Here is a 10,982-nt window from a genome sequence, read left to right on the forward strand (position 1 = left end):
ATTTTATGTTTTATAGTATGATTTTATAAGTGCATGTTAATTTTGGTATATTAATTTTAGCGATTTCTAGTCCAATTTCGAAAAAAGACTAAATCGCGTAAAAAGTAAAAGTTGTGTTTTAATATCTAAAGGTGTTAAATTGCCTTGTATCTTAAATTAGGGGTCTTTAAAGTGAAATTAGGCCATTTAAAGTGTGATGGCCAGCGGGAGACAAAATAGTTGAAAAGTCAAAATTAGACAAAATAGTTTTATTATTAACAAATAAAAAAAAAAGAAAAGAAAAAGCTATCATTTTTCTCTTCCCCTTCACCGAAATATGCAGCAAAGAAAGGGTTTTGAAGCTGGAAAATTTCAGCAACATATTTCCCTTGCTTGTAAGTAATTTTAATGTCTTTGCTTAATGATTTTTATATTTTTGGAACCCCTAAAGCATAAGCTTTCATATGAGGGGACTTTTGTGTAAGATGATAAAGAGTCTAGGGTTTTGCCATGAATATATATGTGTTGTTTGCTGTGTTTTTATGGAAGATTATAAGTCCTAGTTGTCTAATAAACAACTTTTGTGAAAGAAATTGCATGAAAATACCTTAAAAAGGGCTAAATTGCTAAGTTGTAAAATGAGTTGTAAATGTGTAAAATAGTTGAAAATATGAGTTGCTATAGTTATGAAAATGGTTCATCTAGACTCAAGGAGTAAATAAATGTGATAAAAATTAATTTACGAGCATTGGGGCAAAAGTGCAAATATGCAAAAGTTTAGAGGTCAAAATGAAAATTTGTAAAAATATGATTTTTAGACCCATATGAATATTGTGACTGATTGGTAGGCTAAATGTGATGTTATAGATGATTAAAATTGAGATTTGGACCTAGAACGGAAAGAAATCGATTTATGGACGAGTATGTCTTTTCACCTTTGTGGTATCGAGGTAAGTTCATGTGTAAATAAGGTAGCATAATTGTTATTTTTAAGTTATTGATGTTAAATATATGATATGCTGATTTTTATCATGAAATATATGCTTTGTGGTTATTTTTGAATAAAATGCAAATTCAGTGTATTATTTGTTAAATATAAAGTGCTATCGAGTATTGGTTTCGGTATTTTAAGGAAAATGGCAAGGAGATGTGTTAGAGGAAAATCCCGTTTGAACCTTAGGAATAGATTGGGATACAAGTGACATGTCACTAGGATGGTTGAGCATCCGAACTCGTTGAGTTGAGTCCGAGTTCACTTATGGATGCGAATGTTTGAGCTCGTTGAGTTGAGTCCGAGTTCGTGAGATGTAACTAGGCATCCGAGCTTGTTGAGTTGAGTCCGAGTTCACTTATGGATGCGAACGCCCGAGCTCGTTGAGTTGAGTCCAAGTTCACTTATGGGCCGGTTACATGGTAGCTTGGCTACATATGTGGCACTTCTGTGCAAACTTTCCATGTATCCAAATTATATTCCGATGTGTTCAACGGGTAAAATTCTACTCAAATGGAGGAATACTCGAGATGAAAGGGACGTATTGGTAAATGTTGTGAAATGGATACTTTGAACAGGTATGTACTTAACCCTCGGGTTGAAAACTCGACATAACAACAATATGGTAAGATGGTAAATGAAAATGTGATATGAATGTCTCGGTGATGATTATACAAACGATGTTGTATTAATTTTGTGAACAATAATCATAAATGAGTAATTTAGCCTTGACAGATTTGAGTTACTGCAGTAGTGTAACTTTGAAAATACACTAAAAATAATGGAAAATGAGTTAGAGGCAGAATAAAATATGAGATTAAAGTTCAATGAGTCTATTTTCACATGAAAGAAACAGGGGAAGAAAAAGAATTCCATATTATGTGATATTTGAATTCTTGTGAAACAGAGTCTGAATGAATTCGAGATCCCCTGTTCTAACTTTAGAAATTCATCAAAAATTGTCCAAAAATTATTAAGAGTTATACCTTACATGCATGAATTTCTTATTGAGTCTATTTTTATAGGAAATAAACCGCATAGTCGTTGGAATTTTGTACAGGGAGAAATTCAGTTTGTAGTGCACAGGGGTCAGAGTGGTCATACCCTAAAACAGGGGAGACTTTAACTAATAAACTGTACTATTTGGCTTAACCAAAAATTCTAGAAATTTTATAGAAGAAAGGAAAATAAGTCTAATTTCAGGGAAAATTAACAGAACTTAATTCGGAGTTTCGTAGCTCCAGATATAAATAATTTAGTGACTGTTGCTCAGGAAGACAGCTTGTAGTGAACTTGAGAATATGTTGTAAACATTGATAAAACAAGTTAATGAGTTGCTTATTGTTTTCATATGAACTTACTAAGTGAAAGCTTACCCCCCTTCTTTCCCATGTTTTTTAGAGTTTCCAGGTTAGCTCGGGTTGGAGGCCGTCAGAGATATTATCACCCTATCGAGTTAACGTTATCGGAGTAAGTAAACTCAAGTGATTCGAGTCTATGGCATGTATAGGGTTTTAATGTGAGTATGTAATATTATGATTTAGCCAAAGGCATTGGCTTGTTATTAAGGTAGTATTAGTTATGTAAATTGGCCTATGTCGGCTAATATCGTTATGGGCCCATATGATTATTCTTATGCATTTATATTATTATTTCTTATGATGTGGCTTACAACATGTATGCCTAGAGATTGAATTGAGATTCATTGATGAGCTAGTAACTAATGCAGGATTAAGTGATTGGTAAATAGTTAATAATGCTTCATGAATGGTTTGTGATGTAATGATAGTTATGTCTAGTATGTGGTAATGATATGGGCAAATTCTATAATATTTATTGCATAAGAAAATAACTTGAGCATAACATGTTTGTAGATGTTTAAGAGCTCATTTATGTCACGTTGTATGTTATTGGATAAGTATGTATCTATGCATATGGTGTGAGAGTGATAAAAGGCTTAATAATTAGCCTATTTCTGGCCAAACGGCCTGAGCACATGGGCGTGTGAAGCCTTAACGCAAGAGATTTTTTTTAAGTTTTTCATGAGTTCTCGATTGGGTCCCGAACCACTCCAGATGTATGTTTTGGGCCTCGTAAGCCTGTATATGGGACAGATTGTATGTGAAAATAAAAGTTTTTAACTATTTGAGATTTCATGGCCTTGTTTAGTATGAAAGTATTAGTAAAAGTCAGGTAGCACCTCGAACCCCGTCCCGGCGTCGGATGCGGGCGAAGGGTGTTACAAATCTTAGAAGAAAGTTGTTTGGATTTTGATTTGTAGATTTGTGACGTTCAAAAATGTTGCATGAAAAAAAATTGAATTATAGAAGAGAAAGTGAAAGAAAGCTTTCGATTAGTGCAAGTAATGTAAAAAGAGAATGTCATATACCAACGATTTTAACAACTCAATGACTTAAATGAAAACTTTTGAATAGTGATCATTTTGTAACTGTTTAAAGTTAAGTGACCAAAATAACTTAATAAATGTAGACGTAGTTTACTCTAAGTCTAACTAAATCATTATTAAGTTGAGTATGGAATTAGTTTGCTATTTTTAAAAAATCATAGCCACGAGGCAAACATTGGGAATAAAGTTGTAATTCCCACTAAAGCATTGCGTAGTAGGAGGAGAGATGAGTTTCCTCCCCCAAATTCGGACTCAAATTTTGTAATCCCAACATAGATCACGTTTAACCATTAAATTAACGATTCTCTCAATATTTTTTATACATTTTTAGTGTAATTAATATTAATATATTAAATTTAAATAAGAAAAGACTTTATTATTAAAATATAAATTTAATTTGAGTCAATTAAAATTTATGAAACTTTTATTTTATAATTTTTATAATTTTAAATATATCTAACAAGTGTTAAGTATATATAATGATCAGATAAATTATATTTTAATAAAAGAATGTAAATTTAAAATTATTGAAAAGAAAAATTACAAATGCCAGTAAAATAAGTTTAGAGTACACTACAAATACAAAAGGCATTTAACATTTACGTTTATTGAAACAAGTAATTAAATTATTAAACCGGACATGAAACACAATAAATATCATTATATAGCTCTAAAAACCATATGATTCATGAGACCCCTCCTTCATTTAAGTAATTACGTCGGTGTTGTTCCAATAGGGTTGGAAGCGTGTAAATTATTGTACTAAAAAATCACACAAAGTTCAATTCCCAGGGAAGAGAGGTGGATCACAAGGACCTCTTAAGTACCAAGCCTTTCCTTAGTCAGAATATCCCTTCTATCGTAATTTAATAGTACAATTAAATACTACTGTTATACCCTCAAATATTGAAAGAAAAATAGGACAAGAAAAAACACAAGAGTTTTAACGAGGTTCGGTAAATTATACCTACGTCCTCAGGCACTAACACCAGATGATAACTTTATTATCTCCAAAATATTACAAACAAATAGAATTCCTTAAGAATTTTCAAATGGGAGAAGAGAGAAAACTAAGAGAGAAAGATTGGTTAGGATGGTTGAAATGAAAATGATTAGGCCTATTTATAGTTGAGGTTCAGGGACCAACTTGCAAATGGCCTAAAAAATTAGGGATCAAAATTGCAATTATCCCATTCAACTTTAAACAACTTGCCATCACTTTTTCTTTCGGTGCCAATTGCACCTCCCATTTTTGACTTTTCAACACCTCCTTAATTGACTTTTCAACAATCTCCACATTGAAGATTTGATTAGGATAATCACATCTTCACACACTTCCTTCAACTCCCTATATTCGATAAAGCTATCTTTTGTAGTGCCTCCAAATGCGCTCTCGAGTGCCATACACCTGAAGGTGCTCAAATTCTCAGGATGTTAATCAAGTTCAAACAATGATTAAACTTGATTGTTGTTACCACCTTGGTCATCATATCTGCGGGATTATCTGCATGTCGGAATCTTCAAGTAGAATTTTTCCTTTTCAAAGACTTCCGCAAAGTGATATCTTACATTGATATGCTTGGTTCTTGAATGATAGACTTGATTTTTCGCTAAATGAATAGCGCTCGATTGTCACAATATAGACTAATGTGACTTTGAACAACTCCCAAGTCTTTCAACAATCCATTAAGCCAAATAGCCTCCTTAACGACTTCTAGAATCGCCATATATTACGCCTCAGTAGTAGACACTACTACATGAGATATAAGGTAGACTTCCAACTCATGGGGCTTTCGCAAGAGTAAACAGATACCCGTAGTTGAGCAGCGTTTATCTAAATCACCAAGAAAGTCGGAATCAACATATCCAACTACAAACCCGACCAAGTGCTTCATCCTGTTAAAAATTAAACCAACATCTACGGTTTTTCGAAGATACCGTAGAATCCATTCCTGACTTGCCAATGTCATTTTCGAGGATCATGCATATACCGCTCACAACTCCAACGACTTGTGAAATGTCGGGCCAGCGTACACACCATCGCATACATCAAACTCCCAACTGCATTAGCATATGGGACTTTTGCCATATATTCTCTTTCTTCTTCAGTTTTCGGAGATAATTGAGCACTAAGTTTCAAATGAGAAGTAAGTGGGGTACTTACATGTTTTGTGTTTTCATTTACACCAAAACATTGTAATACCTTTTTCAGATATTGCTTCTGATTCAAACAAAGCTTGCCTCTCTGTCTATCTCTACTTATCTCCATGCCGAGAATCTTTTTGGCCTCACCTAGATCTTTCATCTCGAACTCTTGATTCAACTGAGCCTTCAACTTATCTATCTCTTTTTGGCTCTTCGAAGCGATTAACATATCATCAACATACAAGAGTAGATAAATGAAAGATCCGTCATGCAGTTTCTGCAAATACACACAATTGTCATCTTTGCTTCTTGTGTACTTCTGCCTTCTCATAAAGCTATCAAATCGCTTGTACCACTGCCTCAGGGATTGCTTCAATCCATATAGCTATTTGTTCAGCTTACAAACCCAATTTCTACCACCAGCATCTGTGTATCCTTCGGGCTGAGTCATATAGATCTCCTCTTCTAACTCACCATGCAAGAAAGTCATTTTAACATCAAGTTGAGCTAGCTCCAAATTCAACTGTGCTACTAAGGTCAACAAAATTTTGATGGAGGAATGCTTCACAACAGGGGAAAATACATCATTGTAGTCAATTCCCTCCTTCTGAGCGTAGCCTTTAACTACCAATCTTTCCTTGTAGCGAATATCTTTCTTGCTAGGAGATCCATCTTTCTTTGCGAATATCCACTTGCATCCGATTGCCCTTTTACCTTTCGATAATTGCGCCAACTCCCAAGTATTGTTCTTCTAGAGAGACTGCATTTCTTCATCCATGACGCCTTTCCATTTGTCACTTTCTAAGCTTTGCATTGCTTCTTGATAAGTGACAGGAATATCATCATCAACAACGGGAAGGGCATAGGCTACCATATCAGTAAATCGAGCAGGTTTACAAATTTCTCTCTGTGGCCTTGCAACTGCAACTGGTTCTGGTGTACTTAGTGGTTCTTGGGTCAGAACCTCTTCAACCTCTAATTCTTCCATTGTAGCTGGAGAATTAGACTTATTAATTGGGCAAATCCCCATCTGCTCAAACTCTACCTGTTTTGGAGTACACTCTACCTGCTGTGGAGTATCGCTTGTCTGAATATTTTCATCTGCTACCTTTTTCAATGTGGCAAATTCATCAAAGGTAACATCTCTGCTATAGATCATTTTCTTTGTGTCTAAGTACCAAAGACGAAATCCCTTCACTCCAGAAGTGATTCCCATAAAGAGAGCTTTCTTTGCCCTCGGATTTAACTTTGACTCCTTCACATGATAATATGTAGTGGATCCAAACACATGTAAGGAATCATAATCTGTAGCCAGTTTTCCAGACCATACTTCCATAGGATTTTTTCTTTCTGATGCAGATGATGGCAAACGATTAACAAGATGGCCAGCGTATGTCACAGCCTCAGCCCAAAATTGTTTGCCCAACCAAGCATTGGACAACATACATCGAACTTTCTCCAATAATGTTCGATTTATACGCTCTGCCACTCTATTCTGCTGTGGTGTATCCCTAACTGTGAAGTGTCGAACAATACCATACTCTTGGCACACATCGAAGAACGGATCACTTTTATATTCCCCTCCATTGTCCGTCCTAAGCCGTTTGATTTTCTTGCCAGTCTGGTTTTCGATCATAGTTTTCCATTTAAGAAAAACTCCAAGCACTTCATCCTTAGTTTTCATGGTATACACCCAAACTCTTCTGGAAAAGCCATCAACAAAAGTAACAAAGTAGTGTTTCCTCCCAACGAAGGTGTTTTGGAAGGCCCCTACACATCTGAGTGAACATATTCCAAAATACCTTTTGTATTATGGATAGCAGTGCTGAATTTCACTCTCTTTTGCTTTCCCAAAACACAATGCTCGCAAAATTTTAATTTGCAAGCCTTTGCACCTTTCAACAATCCTTGCTTTGCTAGAATTTGCAAGGATTTTTCACTGGCATGTCCCAACTTCATATGCCACAACTGCATTGAGTCCAATTCTTTGTTACCGGAAGCTACAGCGACTGCTCCAATAACTGTACTACCTTGGTAGTAATACAAGTTATTTTTCCTGATGCCCTTCAATATCACAAGTACGCCAGATGTCACTTTCAAAATCCCATCTCTCATTATAACAACTGAACCATTGGATTCCAAGGCTCCCAATGAGATGAGATTTTTCTTCAAACTGGGCATGTACCGAACATCAGTCAGAACTCTGGTTGATCCATCTTGATTCTTTAATTGGATTGAACCTATTCCAACAGTTTTACAGGTATTGTCATTGCCCATATAAACAACTCCTCCATTTAGTTCTACTAAATCAGAGAACCACTCCCGGTTAAGGGACATATGATAGATACAACCTGAATTCAATATCCACTCATCTGAATGGAACGACGATGATGATGCAACCAGTGATAGTTCAGAGTCACTGGTATCATTCTTTGCAACACAAGCATCTACAGTAGTTTTTCCCTTATTCTTCAGCTTTGGACAATTTTTCTTCCAGTGGTCTTTCTCATGACAAAAGGCACATTCATCTTTTTCGAGCCTGGACTTTGACTTTGATCTCCCTTTCTGAGTTTTCTTCCGAGCGTATGAACGACCTCGGACTACTAAAGCTTCTGTATCTCTGATTAAGTTTTTCTGTTTGTCTTTCTTTCTCTGTTCATAACTGTATAAGGCCGCACAGACTTCGCTCAGAGATATATCACTCCTGCCATGAAGTAGAGTAGTTTCTAAGAGCTCAAACTCCTCAGGAAGTGACCCCTACAGCATCAAAGCCAAATCTTCATCTTTGAATGTCTCATCCGTATTTAGCAAATCAGTGACTAACTGATTAAATTTGGTGATGTGATCATTCATTATGGTACCTGGGACGTAAGTGAAGCGAAACAGTCTTTTCTTCAAGTGGAGTTTATTTTGACTATTTTTCTTCAAAATTTTTTCTTCAAGTGCCACCCACAACTTATTTGCAGAAGTTTTCTTTGAAAAAGCATACCTCTGCTCTCGAGAAAGGCATGATCGAATTGGGTCACATGCCAACCGATTGATCACCTTCCAATCTTTCTCCTGTACATCATCTGGTTTCTCTTCATCAATGGCAATGTCTAGACCCTGCTGAAAAAGGGCATCTAGAACCTTACTTTGCCACATACCAAAATGGCCCGTGCCATCAAAGATTTTCACGGCCAATCTTGCATTTGCAATTGTCAGTCTTGTCCACATGGACGATGTTGAAGCTCCTACACCGACCGTTTTCTCCATAATCTTTCAATATACCTAAGGAAATCTTTTCTGATGTGGAAGATCAGTTTAAACTGCAACCACAGAGCATACTACGATTAACCTTCGGCTCTGATACCACTTATTGTTCCAATAGGGTCGGAAACGTGTAAATACTAAAAAATCACACAAAGTTCAATTCCTAGGGAAGAGAGGTGGATCACAAGGATCTCTTAAGTACCAAGTCTTTCCTTAGTCAGAATATCCCTTTTATCGTAATTTAATAGTACAATTAAATACTACTATTATACCCTCAAATATTGAAAGAAAAATAGGACAAGAAAAAACACAAGAGTTTTAACGAGGTTCGGTAAATTATACCTACGTCCTCGGGCACTAACACCAGATGATAACTTTATTATCTCCAAAATATTACAAACAAATAGAATTCCTTAAGAATTCTCAAATGGGAGAAGAGAGAAAACTAAGATAGAAAGATTGGTTGGGATGGTTGAAATGAAAATGATTAGGCCTATTTATAGTTGAGGTCCAGGGACCAACTTGTAAATGGCCTAAAAATTAGGGACCAAAATTGCAATTATCCCATTCAACTTTAAACAACTTGCCATCACTTTTTCTTTCGGTGCAATTGCACCTCCTATTTTTGACTTTTCGACACCCCCTTAATTGACTTTTCAACAGTCGGGATACACACTCCGTAGCATGTGCAATTACCACAGCATTCCTTTTCTGCAAATAAGCAAAACTCATACTTCGGGACGCATTCGGCATCAGGATTTCCTTTAACGTGGAAATTGACCAAAGCGGTTGTTGAGCTTGAGTCAGCGGGGAGAGTCACCGCCTCTTTGCGAGCGGCGGTTGCCATTCGAGGCATGGTGGCTGTCAGGAGCACCGCCATCGTAACCAAGATGACAGTAAATTTCTTCCAGGACTCCATCTTTAAGTTTGTGTGTAAATTGATGGACACGTTATACAAATGGAGGTGCTTTATATAGAAATGCCCAAAATATATTTTAGTGGTTTGCCAAATAAAAATAACAGAAATCATATTATAAACAAGTGGATTGCATGGCAAATTACGTGACTTGCATGGAAGACTAGTGAATGGAAATTTTGATACACATCCACCATCTCTTTCTCTCTCCCTCTCTTTTACTTTTCTTATAGTTTTTCTTAAACATCTAACTTAAAACTTTTGGGTAAATTAAACAAATAGCCACCAAACTATGCACACGTTCCTATTTTGGTCACCATCTATTAAATTGATAACGATATAATAGGTATAATAACAAATTCAGCCCTCAATAATTACATATTCTATTGATTTGATCCTAATTCTAAATAATTCAATAATTTTAACCCTTTACATTTACAAATGCCATCAATTTGATCCTCAAACTTCCTAACCAAAGCTTTCAGTTTTTAAAACAAAGGCATTCCACATCTATAAATTTGTAAAACCCCCCAAAAAAAGGGAAACAAAACTTCTTTTTGGGTTTTACAAATTTATAGATATGGAAAGCTTTAATTAGAAAGTTTGAGGATCAAATTGATAGAATTTATAAATGTGAAAGGTTAAATTTATTAAATTATTCATAAATAGGATCAAATTGATAGAGTATGTAAATATTGAGGACTAAATATGTTATTATACGAGTCAAATCGCTATCAATTTAATGGTGGGTGACTAAAATAGGAACAAATTCAAACGTTAGAGCCTAAATTAAAATTTTTTAAAGTTGGGTGACAAAAACATGAACGCGTACATAGTTGGGTAACCATTTGTATAGTTTACCCTAAAATTTTTAATAGGTTAAAATATACTTAATGTCCTTGTACTTTTTGCATATTTGAAATTTAGCCCATTTTACTTTTTAGATTAAAAAGTGTAAGTGTAATTGTTGAACCAATTAAAATTCTTCTATTAAATTCAAATTCATTACAATTTTAATAGGTTAAAATATACTTAATGTCCTTGTACTTTTGCATATTTGAAATTTAGCCCATTTTACTTTTTAGATTAAAAAGTGTAAGTGTAATTGTTGAACCAATTAAAATTCTTCTATTAAATTCAAATTCATTACAAAGTCTTTTTTATTATTATTACATGGCTACTAAGTGAGTATTTCTTTTATTTCAAAATGTCACACTAGAAAATTTAATAGAATAATGTTAACAGTGTTAACAATTAGATTTGAATTTTGAAATCTGAAAAGTAGAATGACC

The 10,982-nt window shown here is 34.9% G+C and overlaps 1 long non-coding RNA gene across 1 annotated transcript; it reads left to right on the forward strand.

Moving 5' to 3' along the window:
- Nucleotides 1–255: 255 nt before the first annotated feature.
- On the forward strand, nt 256–2,833 carry LOC128280844 (uncharacterized). Its single transcript, XR_008271028.1, has 3 exons — nt 256–374; nt 847–929; nt 2,372–2,833. It is a non-coding gene; the product is annotated as an uncharacterized LOC128280844 (long non-coding RNA).
- The last annotated feature ends 8,149 nt before the right edge of the window (nt 2,834–10,982 follow it).

Source organism: Gossypium arboreum, chromosome 9 (genome assembly GCF_025698485.1).
Source record: "Gossypium arboreum isolate Shixiya-1 chromosome 9, ASM2569848v2, whole genome shotgun sequence".
Lineage (NCBI taxonomy): Eukaryota > Viridiplantae > Streptophyta > Magnoliopsida > Malvales > Malvaceae > Gossypium > Gossypium arboreum.